The 12,436-nt window shown below is 39.9% G+C and overlaps 1 long non-coding RNA gene across 1 annotated transcript; it reads left to right on the top strand.

Annotated features, from left to right (window-relative positions):
• The first annotated feature begins 446 nt into the window (after nucleotides 1-446).
• Nucleotides 447-10,173, top strand: LOC121110492. Its single transcript, XR_005858990.1, has 4 exons — nucleotides 447-4,138; nucleotides 5,267-5,346; nucleotides 5,758-5,869; nucleotides 7,028-10,173. It is a non-coding gene; the product is annotated as an uncharacterized LOC121110492 (long non-coding RNA).
• The last annotated feature ends 2,263 nt before the right edge of the window (nucleotides 10,174-12,436 follow it).

Here is a 12,436-nt window from a genome sequence, read left to right as displayed (position 1 = left end):
TGAGATGTTAGGCTATCTATTCTATTTCCAACACACCAATTCATACATATGTATACATACACACGTATATGTATATGTATATGTAAAAACAGATGCTGCTAAACAAACCTACATGAAAACCCTAAAGCTTAAAAGAAAACTGTGCTGACAAAGGATACTACTACAGTCCAGCCACATACATTAAATCTGCAACAGGCAAAGAACAGTAAGCAACCTGTTTTTGAATACTCATTAACCCACGTTAGCAGGCTTTCAATGTCCCAGCAACAGGAAGCTCTGTTTTCTTCTTCCTGAAGCTGTTGATTTCTTTGATTTTAAGTTGTACAGCCTCAGGAGACATATGGGCAGACAGAGGCAGTTCCCCCAGACTTTTCCCCAGAGGTGTTTCCTACATAGGAAACTTGCCTGACTGGGAGAGGGGGGGGGGGGGGGGGGGGAGGGAAGGAGGAAGAAAGAAGAAAAAACAATAGAAAAAAAAAGTAAATAGATGCTAAGGAGGTTTCTCCTCTCCAAGCACTCATCTGGCATTCCTACAAGGCTGATTCCTATAAGTCCTGAGGTCTGCTGAAGTAAAAAAACACCAGAAATCAACTGAGAAAGCACAGAACTGCCTGCCCCCAGTGTCTTGGCCTCACATCACTCCACTCGTGAATTTGGAAGCAGCATCCTGAAGCCTGGCTGCCTGGCTGCTATAGCCCATAACCAGCCAGCTCAAAAGAATAGGAACACTCAAGCATAACTGGTGAAAGATGAAAGCCACCTTCTCCTTTCCACCCTCTCATCTCCCATTGCAAATGTATCGATTCAGAAAGCAAAACAAACATCACATTAAGTATTAGCAAGCAGCATACAAGCACCTCTATTTCATCTTTAAGGCAAGAAGTATAAGGAAGTAAGATATTAGAATTTGTTTTTTAAAAAGATTACCTCAGTTTACCTCATTGAAAAATGCTACCTGGAAAGAAAAGCCAGTTTGGATCAGGACAGCTTTTCACAGGCTGCTCTCTAACTTACTCTGCTAGAGCAAACCCGTCCTGCTTTCCTTTATTTCCAAGGTAAGGAAAAACGGCATTAACCCATATAACAGACTGGCAGCAACAGAAACTGTTCTGCCCAAACAATAACAGTGCCTGCTAGCAAACAGCCCCAGGATATCCCTAGAAAGGCACTCAACCCCTGCGAGCCCCATCAGACCGAGGAGCACTCCCCCACACCCCCACCCACGAAGAAGGAAGGCACTGCCCTGACCTTGCTGCTCCTCAGCCATTGCCCACGGCAGCACTGAGTGACACTCCACACCTGGAGGGCAGCCCTGCCGCAGGTGTTATAGCCCAGGGCCAGGGGGCCCCTCAGCAGCTGCTTTAAAGGAGCAGAGCTGTGAAGGGAAGGAAGAAGGCGTTCTTAGTGGCCTTGTTTTTTTCATTTGTTTGTTTGTTTGTTCTCAGTGAAGTAGCTAATCCAATAGTTAACAAGCACCTGAACTCTCCAGTTAAAATTTTCTGATGTCAATCAGTAAAGTAAAGCAGCTTTTTTAATAGCATCAGACCAACATCCTTTGTGCAGCACCCTGAATTACCAGTGTTGACAATTCAAGACTTTCTATCACGCAGCTTTTCCTATGTCCTGGGACCCCTGGGACTCTGCTGAGTTCATCAGAGGGTCAGGGCCTAAATGAGATTCTGGATTGTATGAGTTGTTTTTTGTACGAAAGAGAACAGAACTGCCTGGCAATTGCTCTGCAAGACACGGCATCTGTGCTTGGTCCTGCTGCCCCCCCCCCCCCATCCACTCAGCAACAGCCAAAATTAACACAAAACCAACTAAATACCAAGCAAGGTGAGCACAGCGTGCTGGTTGTGGCAAGGAATTGCCTTAGCAATCCTATTAGCATAGACAGGACACTGTTTCTGCAATAAAATAAGGGCTGGTTGCTAAGTGACAACAACGTGCTTGTCTATCCTAACATTTACAAACTCAAAACTTAAAACTAAAAGGAAAAATAGAAAGGAAAAAAGCACATACGCAGCTCTTGCACCTTCAAAGCAGAAAAAAAATAATCTGGACGTCCACAAATAATCTAGATTTTTTTAAATTGCCGTTGTATTTCACATAGAAAAGGTTCAGCTAGTGTAGCTATGGACAGCATTGTGAAATTCTAATATACTGACACAAAAAAAGGCGGTTAAAAGCAATGCATGGAAAACCCACTTGAAAGTCTTGAAAAAGAAGCAATTACACAAGGAAATAATTAATGTTATAACTGATCAGCTTTAAATGATACGAATGCCCGGTGTTCAGATGGTGAGTCTTTAGCTGAATGCTTAAAATCAACTGTTTCCCCTAATCCTCTATTTCTCTCACGGTAGGGAGAAGCTGGACTCATCACAAAAGCCAACAGGTTTTTTTAACTCCATAGTAACCAGCCCTGGTGATCCCTGTCCAAATTCCTGGGCTAGACAATACCAGTGCTTGTGCTTAATGCCATGCTTTAGCAACCAGGAATAAATCAGAAACCAGCTTTAGGAAATTTGGTCTATTGTTTATTTGAACAGCCCTTATTATACGGAGATGTTTCTGTTAGCATTTACTTTCATTATTCTTTTGTTCTTTCACTTTCCTTTCCATTCTCCCTCCACTCCCTATTTTTTTTTCACTCTTCTTGTTTACTGCTTATAACTTTCTCTATATTCCCTCCCCCATTTGTATTTCAAATACTTTCATATACTTCAAGTTTATAAAAATTCTACAGAATTCCACTCTGCTGAAATGCTTGGCTTGAACCTGACACACACACATGTAGTGTATCACAGAGTGTGGCAGCCTACTTGAATGAAAGGAGTTGTAGATCTGTCTTCTTCCAAGTTAACATGGGCTGCTTTGGAGAACAATACTCCACATAACTCCCAAACTGACAGCCAGGGGGTAAAGTGAAAGTGGGTCCTAATTCTCTTTCCACTTTTTTTTTTTGGGGGGGGGGGCTGTAAGCAGGTAACATCCACAGAAGACGATTTGGATACACAGAGATGAAAACTGTATAACACTGCAAATCATAGAATCACAGCATCATAGAACCATAGAACCATAGGATGCCTCTGGTTGGAAGGGACCTTAAAGATCATCCAGTTCCACATCCATAATTATAAAGGAAAAGTATTTTCTTTCAGTTTTTTCAGTCTGATGTTTTATCTGAATTGGAAATTGCATTTGATTTCTGTCTTCTTTTCGATTTTTTTTCTCCCTTTTCTAAGTCTTTACTGTGGCTGCATCTGCTGGAACTGGGGGTGGAGAGAGGGAGAAGTGTGATTTACGCTGGTGGAGCTTGCTGCTGAATTCACTGGTGTTACTTGTGTGAGGTAAAGCTAAGCTTACATATATGCCTCGTGGCTAGGACTGAGTATGAGTATCTGCCCCAAGATCAGGATTTTTCCATTAACCATTTAGGTCTGCTGATATTTTCTATCATTCTTCAGGTGTTTTTGTTTGTTTGTTTGTTTGTTTCTTCGTTTGCTTTTTTTTCTTTCTTTTTTTTTCCAAAGCATAAAGCTCCTTTTTATATGATGCTAACAAATACATTTCTATCTAATTATCTATATTCAATTTTTCTTTCATCCTTTTGGTTTCTGCTGCTTCTCTGTTCAAGCATTTGACTGCTTTCTCAGTTCTGTTCTTCATTTTTGTTCTATTTTGAAATCCTCTTGTGTGGGTTTCATTCTAATTCTTCTTCTAACAGTTCACTCACAGATCTTTTCTCTTCCCAGTGCATGTCATCTGTCTTTCTCAACAGGTAACATACATTCTCTGTCTCTGGCTTCCAGATATTAGCACATTTATTCTTGATTTTCAAGTGACAATAGAAGTGATTAATTTCATGCAGTTACTTGTGATCACCAAGTTGACAAAAAGGAGCCTTACAAGCAAGGACTGTCTCTGAAAACTCATGCTTAACATAAGATTACCTCTTCTCTGCTGCAATCCACCAGATTATTGAAGGATGTTGCTGGGAGGATGGAGAAAAGGATATGGAGATAACTGTCACAAAAACAGAACAGTTCTTCCCGAAATCAAGAACCATAGAATTGCTGTTGGTGGCACTGGCTCTTTCATAACCAGTTACGTCTTATGCAGATCGCAATGCCAGGTATGGGGCTTTGAGTGATCTGTGAGTTTACAGAGAAGGTTGGTTTTTTGGGTTTTTTTTTGTGTGTGTGTTTGTTTTTTTTTTTCCCCATTGCAACTTTGATATTATTGAAGATCATCCCTGCTGAGAAAAATGAGATGAGGATTTACCGCCTGTAAGTCTGAAATCAGAGATTCTTTTTTGTGTTTCTCATTTCTCAAGTCTATGGGGAAGACAATAGCTCTAGGCTGATAACTTTATGCATTCATATTTTATGACAATGAATGTAAGTTGGAAAAGGGATAAAAACAGAGCTCTAAAAACCAATTTCTTCCTTCTGCTGTTGAAGCAAAGTAATGCCACAAAGCCAGAAAACCTCCTGTTGACCTGTCTGGGGCTGTACTATTTGCTGAAGAGGCCTTCAGTCACTCTGGAAACCAGATTACTGAAAACATGCTGAAAATTTTGGCTGCTAGAGTTGTTTAGGAGAACAAGAGATTCTCAGACTTCTAAAATTTTAGATCAGAAGAATTATGTGGATCTCCATGGCTACCAGATCAGTCTTAGAGCATCCTGGAAGGTTTCTGGTAGCCATTTTGGGAAGTTTAATATATAAACTCCATAGCCATGCAGGTTTGCCTGTGAGACCCAGGCTGTATATATGTGACTATCAGTCAAGAGGGAGGACATGTTATTGCATCGCCTTGTTCTTTCACCTTGTTGAACTTGCTGGTGGCAGAGTTAAAAATCATCAAGATGGCTCATTAGCATCTTGCGACCTGGCAATCATGGCCTTGTCTACATATTTGTGCAATAGGGACTTCTAGCATGCAACTGTTTCACTATGGGGAAGTGGAGAAGTGGTGATGCCATCAAAGGGCAGGCACCAAGGATGTGCTTGCTTTCAGGGTCATCTTTGAATGTATATGGAAGCACAGAGGACACAAAATGATAACCTCTTCAAAAGGCTCAGCACTTGGGTGCGTCATCTGCCCTAGATCCCACATTCCTCACATACGCCTCCCTTTGTGCTATGTGCTCTACATTTTCTTGTTTCTGTGGCTACAAATTAACCTCAGCTTCACTTGTAATTAATAATAATAATAAATAATTATTACCCTGAATAATTCATTTTATTTCTGTTTTCAGTCATGGACCTTCAACATGTCTTGGATGTTCCATACTATGTCTAAAGAGACATACTACTTGCAAAGAGGGTGGAGAGAGAGGTACAAATGCTAACAAATGCTAACAGATGTATATACAATATACGGTGCTAACACTACTTATCCAGCCCACATGCAATAGTGATACATATATATTTTAAGGTGAGAAATGTAATTTTTTTAAGGTTTGATCTTAGTCCTGTAAATAATTACAGATGGAAAGTCACTCACATGTGTTAGTGTTAGAAAAATGGGGGTTAAAAGACTTACCTAGGGTCACAGCTGAGGTCTAGTAACAGAGACAGCACTTAATAATTTAACGGACAAATTCTGTCTAGTTTAGCTACAGAAGTAGAAGAGCTTATTGTCCCAGCAGCTGCAGTTCTTGAGAAGTGATGAAATGGGATGTGTGATCACTCCTGGGTCACAGCTTTGTTTATCAATCTCCATCATCAACCATGCTGTGCTTTGCAGAACATCCAGGGTGAAGTGAAAGAAGGCAGAAGGAGGTGTACCCAGGGCATCCACAGCCATTCCTACCTGATTCTTCTAATACAGAGGGCGAGATGGCAGCTGGATGTGGGAAGTAAGGTTACCAAGCATTGCTTCAAGTCACTGCAGCAAGTTTGGTCCTCAGGATTCCAGATGTGTGATTTAAAGAACTACACTCCTTCTCAGGTTCTGTGCTTGGCTGAACTAACCTACACTGGCAGTAACTATACGTCCCAAGGTGGTGATGATGTACACAGTAACACCAATAACTGCTGTGTCTCAGGAATATGTATAAAACAGAGAAAATATATGTTCTGTTTATATACTTCAATGAGCAATTCTAAGAAAAAAAAAAAAACTATCTCACACTGTAAATGATACCACTTTTAGCTTTATATACATTTAACCTATTCCTGATGGTTTATTGATCCTCAGTTTCAGATGGATTATTAAATTTTCCACTTTGTAAATTTCAGTTAGCAGCTGAACTTAAAGTTAAAACTTGTGCATATATTAGTAGCTCATTTTCACTGTCCTGCATTATCTTAGTCATAACTTCCTTAAGTGAGCAGGTGATTGATCACAGCTATCCTAATGTAGCAAATATTTACATTTTGGAGTAATCATACACACTGATGGTCACTATGCCTGTTCAGCAACAGTGGCCTACGCAGTTGTTTCGCCCTGCGTTCTGTGCAAGTATTTATGTGGCTATTCAGCAAATGAGAACTCATCTCATGGAGAAATAACCCATTAGTATTTTGTCGTCTATTTATTTTTCCTGGGTTATTTTTCAGGTTGTTTCTAATTTCCCTGATATGGTTCACTGCACTGCCCCGTAACTGCTGAAGTGATGCAGCACTGAATGTCCAATCCTAAGACAATTTAAATGACTTTATCAGGATATTTAAATGCCTCTTACTGTTAAGTCTCCATTATTTGCACCTATCTGCTCTATCTCACAGAATCAGTTTAATCTGTTGCAGCTTATCTTGCACCTCAGGGCTCTCACCTCAGGGTAATAACTGTTTGTCACACTGTCCCAAAAGGCTAATGTCCTTATTGTGTCTTCCTTTGCAATCATGCACCTCTACCTTGCAGGTACCAACTAGCCATTTCACTTCAATGGTCCAAATGCTTTAACATAATAACGTAATTAACTTGTTTGAAAGCAATTGCCACGCTATGTTTCAGAGCTCAAACAGGTTCATATGTCCAAAAGTAGCCTTTTTTTTTTTTTTTTTTTTCCTAGTCTAATAAATGATGGTGCCTCACCTTTCAAGCCCTGCATTTGCTTCCTCTGTGGGTCTCTATGAATGGAGCATGACTGACGCAAGTTCAGGATGTTAGGCACCTGAGTTAGAAGAAAGCCAGCGATGGATCAAAAGCTCTTTCCACCAACTGATGAACGATTGGGTCCAAAGGCCCAGGACGGTGCTTGGTGGCAGGTACGAAATACCTCAGCCCCAGTCAGTTGCTCTTACACCGCCCCTTCTGCTTCTGTGGCCAGGCTACCACAACAACAGAAAAGGGTATTTTTTTAGCTGAATCAGTTTCCTAGTCAGGCCCTATGATGGCCATGCCCTGGAGCATAGCAGAGTGCACAGTCCAAAGCAGGTGATGCCTCTGTTTGCCCTAGCACAGTGCCACTGAAAGTTACTGGCCAACCCTAAGCACTTGTTATTTCTCTCAGCTTGAGCTACTGTGTCTAAGCAGATCAGTAGACAAAGGCTTTTTATGTCTAGATTAATGATATATCTAAATAGTTACAATGACAAGAATAAAAAGTGGAAGAACAGTTTTCCTGTTCCCTAGGATGAAGAATACAGCAAAATGTCAACTCTTCCTGGTAAAATTGGCTGAACTTCAGCTTTTGACAGTATTGCAGTCTATTGTGGTATGACTATTTTACATTCATGGCCAGCATGCAAAGTCTCTGAGCACAGATTAGATTTTCATTAATATAGTTATATATCTTTTGGCCACAGTGCATCAAACCCCTGTTACTCACAAGGGAATCAAATAGAAGTTCAATTTCATTCTTATTCTAAAGGTAGAGATATTATTCATTAGAATAGTCTTAGTTCTGCTCTATTTTTTTCCCTCCTGTAAAACAGGAACAAAGTGTATTTTTATTTTGAACTGACTTTTATCTAACAATTGTAAGTCTATACAGAAAAGTTTACAAAACATATTCTGTGCAAAAGGTACTTCTAGTTAGGTTGGAGTTAACATCATTTAAATATCGAAATGAAGTTAATCTCTGCAAAGTTAAGGCCTATTTTTAAGTAATAAGAACATGTGGACATTTTCTTATTTATGGAACAATTGAGCTAACCATGCAATTAACCCTCTGAATTAAAAAAAAAAGAAAAGACAATTGCTGAGATGAATGAGCATTGAAATGAAACGATTGAAATGATGCTTATTCTATGAAATTAGCCTTAATCCTGTGCCATTTGTGTTGGTGGAGATGAATAAATTGTGAATCAAATTAAAAACAATCCCACAGACCTCAGCCTTATTCCCACCGAAATTCTGAAGTTGGCATGAGCAGATTTGTGAAGTGAAATCCTAAACACATTAAGTTACTGCCACGTGTTACGATTTTCTCCCTTACTCTCCTACTGTGGATTTAGGAGAATAATGCTACACCAGTTCTCAATATATTATCTTCATAAACAGATGGGCTAGATTTTTTTTTTAATGAAAACTTGCATTCTGAAGAAAACAGAAAAATTTTAAGTGCTTAAATTGATGGGGTTTCTTACATTCATTTTGGTTTTGATCACTACTAACCTAGTGAGTACAGCAATATCTCCCCGCCTAAATAATCTTAATAAAAGATCTAAAAAACAGTAGTTCTACTACGTATACAATTGGAAGATTTTGCTGAGTATTACAATCATGTCTCATTTCAATCAAGTGCCATGTATGCTCATTTAGGTGTGTAACCTAAGTTCTTTCTCTGAAAGCTGTGTTGTGGCTGATGGCTTTGCAAGATATACATCGGGCCTATTTACACAAGCCATGGCCTTTACATCCTTAAAGTGAATGCTATCATATAACAAACAATGAAATAAGAACTTTTTCAAGAGATTGTATTCAAAGGATTGATAATGCAATCATAACTCCATGCTCATTCGATTACAATTGTCCAAATGTCAGCCAGAAAGCTGTGGTTTTCTCTTTTTCTCATATATTTCTGTTTTACACAGCTTCTAGAAAACCGCATTATTAGAGGGCCTCCCTTAAATAATACATTAAAATCAAAGAATGTGTCTCTCCTGTAAGAACATAAAACCAAGCCTCCTAGGTCAGATCAAAGGACCTTATCTTTGAGTATTTTTCTTAGTAGTGAACAAGGCAAATGGCTAACTTGAATAATCTTTTTCAGCCTCCTATGAATGGCTCACAGACTTCCTGAGCTACGGGTAGGAAGGTATTCCCATAGATTCATATATTCTTTTATTTCTTTCTTCCTAAGAACGTTAATTTATTGATTTAATAGTATTTTATCTGTGGATGTTTTGCCAGGGCATTGAAATGTGAAGGAGTCTGTCAAAAGAAACAAAGAAATGAAAATCAGTGTTTGTCTTCATTTGGGGTTGCCAATGCCCCCACTTTTGTCTCCCACAGTTCCACTGACAAAATCTTGCTGCTTTGAAAGTCATGTCTCCTCACACTGCTGGCTGGCACCTTCTAGGCTCCAGAGAAATGCAGGTGTCTTGCAAGGTCTGCAGTGAAGGAAGACAGTTTCCTTCACCAGTATAAGGCCCTTGAACTTGTCTCAGTGTTCAGTGGCAAGCCACTGATGAGCATGGAGCATGGGGAGAGGTACTCATGGCAACCTGTGTTGCTAGGCAGATGGGTTATTTATTGTGTTTTGTTCCTGCCACAGTGTTCTCAGAGATCCTGGCTCCATTTCTAGATAGAATCAATGGTAATAAAGTCTGAAGGTTAAAATATATGGATCTCTAGGGCCATTTCTGCTCCTGGGTGGGATGGGGAACAGCAACCTTCCACTTGCATATAAAAGTGAGAGTTTTTTCCTGCTGCAACTCCTTGGGCATAGTCCCAGGGGCTAAGCACTGTCAGTAGTTTCTTGCCATTGAGGAATATTGCTGAAAAATGCACGTTCAGCCACATTTCCCCAAATGCAACTTTCCAGAAACTGGACAGGAGCATCTAACGATCCACGGGATCATAGCTGTGTGTAAGCAGCAAGTGGTATTTGCCAGGACAGTTGATGATGATGCCATCCAGTGGAATGAAAATGATTTCAGATGCTGCCATTGCAAGCAGATTTTGAACCTACATTTCCCTTCCTTCCAAGTTTTACTTACAGACTTAGCAAAAAATGGAGCTTACTACCTCTAAAACAACAATTTACCCTTGCTGCCTTCATCATGGCTTCATCATGTTGGCATCATGCCAACATGGCAGAAGCCTATTCACTTTTTGATGGATTGTTTTTCTACTACTTCAGTGACTCATACCTACTCTCAAGGAATGGCATAGCCAGCATGAGGTAGGAGGTTGTGTAGCCAGCAGTAAAGAGAGAAGGACAAAAACTGAAGAAATAGCTGGATCCTCCCCCTTTTCAGCATCAGTGAACTCTCCACATCCCATGGAAACGTATCTTCTGATGTAGTATTTAAAAGATCAGATTTTGGGCAAACCTTTGGGTAAAGAAGACAGAAGAGAAACTGCAAGGAACAAGGTAGCTGCTCTTAGTATCTTCTACCCAAAATTTGAAAGGAGGTACAGCTGAGGCAAGGCATAGTGGAGTCTTTTTCTCATTTTTGTTGGCTTGCTGTGTATAGTTTGGGTGAGCAGATGTGTTTAGATAATACTCTGTTTTGAAGAAGCTGTTTCCAAATCACTCAAATCAGCAGTTGATCCCAGAGAAAGAGAAAAATGGCAAAGCCAAATGCAGTTGGGTCATTCATATTCTATGGGTGAAAAATGGTTCTGCAACACGGGAACACCTTCTGATTGGTAGGGCTGTACACTTCTAGCTACAAGGGAGTTAAAAGCAGACTCCTGTCACAGAATCATAGCTATTAATTACTTTATCTTTGAAGGGGAAACAAATACACTTATTTATGTCTTCATTTTCATGGTCCAATGGATCCACAGAGGGAGTTCCACAGTGAAAGTCTTCAGCAAGTGGTCAGAGCAAAGATGTGCCCAAATGCTACAGTCCTGAAACTATGGGGGCACTGATCTGTGGGACATTACCATCACTCCTTCAAGTTCTCTATTTTCTATGTCACTTCTTCCATTTTAGAGATGCTTTTATGCTGAGCAAAATTTCTGAACGCACTCAAGGAAAATATACAAAACGTGGGATAAGTCTGTGATAACTGAGAGGAATATATGTAATTAAAATAGTTACAGAGGCAAAGGTACCTTACCTCTATTGGACATCAGTGGATTCAGGCTTTAAATCAACGCTTGTTCTGCACATATTTTTTCCCCGAGATATTTTTTGACATTTTTAAAATGAAAAATTACAAGCTTAAAAGGGTATGTTCTCTTCAGAGGAGCTCTTTAAGGATCTTGCATGCAGCAGCTGATATTTCAAGCTGTTGAATTAGTAGTTCTGGGTTTCCTTTTGTACTTGCCTGTGCCAAAATGCGATTAGTTGTTTCAGCCCACTCATACCCTTGGTTTGAGATGTCTGTGCATTAAGCTAGAAGGGAAACAGTCATGTGGTTCAGGTCCAATATTTGATCTGCATTATAATTGTTAACATTTCTTTCCTACATGTTGCCAGGAGATTTTAAAGTGGTGAGTTCTCATTTTGAAGTGCTTTCTCATTCTGTATTTTATTCTGTTCCTGAAGACAGACAAGACACCAAAGCCCTGTATGTCAGGAACTGGGGGAAGAAAGGGAAACAGATGCTGACATTTGGCTGCAAACTATTCAAAGCAAAAGGAAACTCCGGGCTGGAGCTGGAGATGCAGACTTACAGTAATTGTCCTGAGTGAAATCTCAATAACATGGGCAAGAGATTGTGAGATACTGTTTGCTGAAATTAGTAATAGCTGTGAGTGGCAAAATATTTTGCACCTGTGCTACGGGTGCCAAACTTACAGAAAAAAATATCCAGGATTTGACCAGTACTATTATATACTTGGAATAATGTTCTCCCAAAGGAGCTATTGTGGCAGCCTGAGGGCCTGAGTCAGCTGCTACAGTAGGTCTAAGTGTGGCAAACACAGCATGTAGTATCTGTTGCAGACTTCACAATTTCCCCTTTCTTTCTGGATTTTACACATTATTGTTTAGTTACCATAACTCTTGGAGGAAACTGAGATAAGTGTGTGTCAGATATAGCGTGTGAGGAAGGCCAAGCCCAAATACTGCTGAGATTGCTGGGAAGATGTTAAAATAAAGTGGCCTAAGTGAAATGACCGTCTTATCACTTCATGTTCGCAATGGCTCAGATCTACACAAAAACAGCCCTAGAAACACAAGATTCTCAAACTTCCACAGCAAGCAGTATGTATTTAAAAGATGAATGTTGTCCATATTTTGGGCATGGGCTGGGCATGAAAATCTGAATGACTGGAAGAGCATTTTTTAAAGCATTCACTGGGGGAATCTGGTAAACGCTTTGAATTAACTCAGCATTTTTGAATTGCTCTGAAC

The sequence above is a fragment of the Gallus gallus genome, chromosome 3 (assembly GCF_016699485.2).
Source record: "Gallus gallus isolate bGalGal1 chromosome 3, bGalGal1.mat.broiler.GRCg7b, whole genome shotgun sequence".
Taxonomy (NCBI): Eukaryota; Metazoa; Chordata; class Aves; order Galliformes; family Phasianidae; genus Gallus; species Gallus gallus.
Note: the sequence above shows the minus strand (reverse complement) of the source record. Positions and strands in the feature narration are given on the sequence as shown.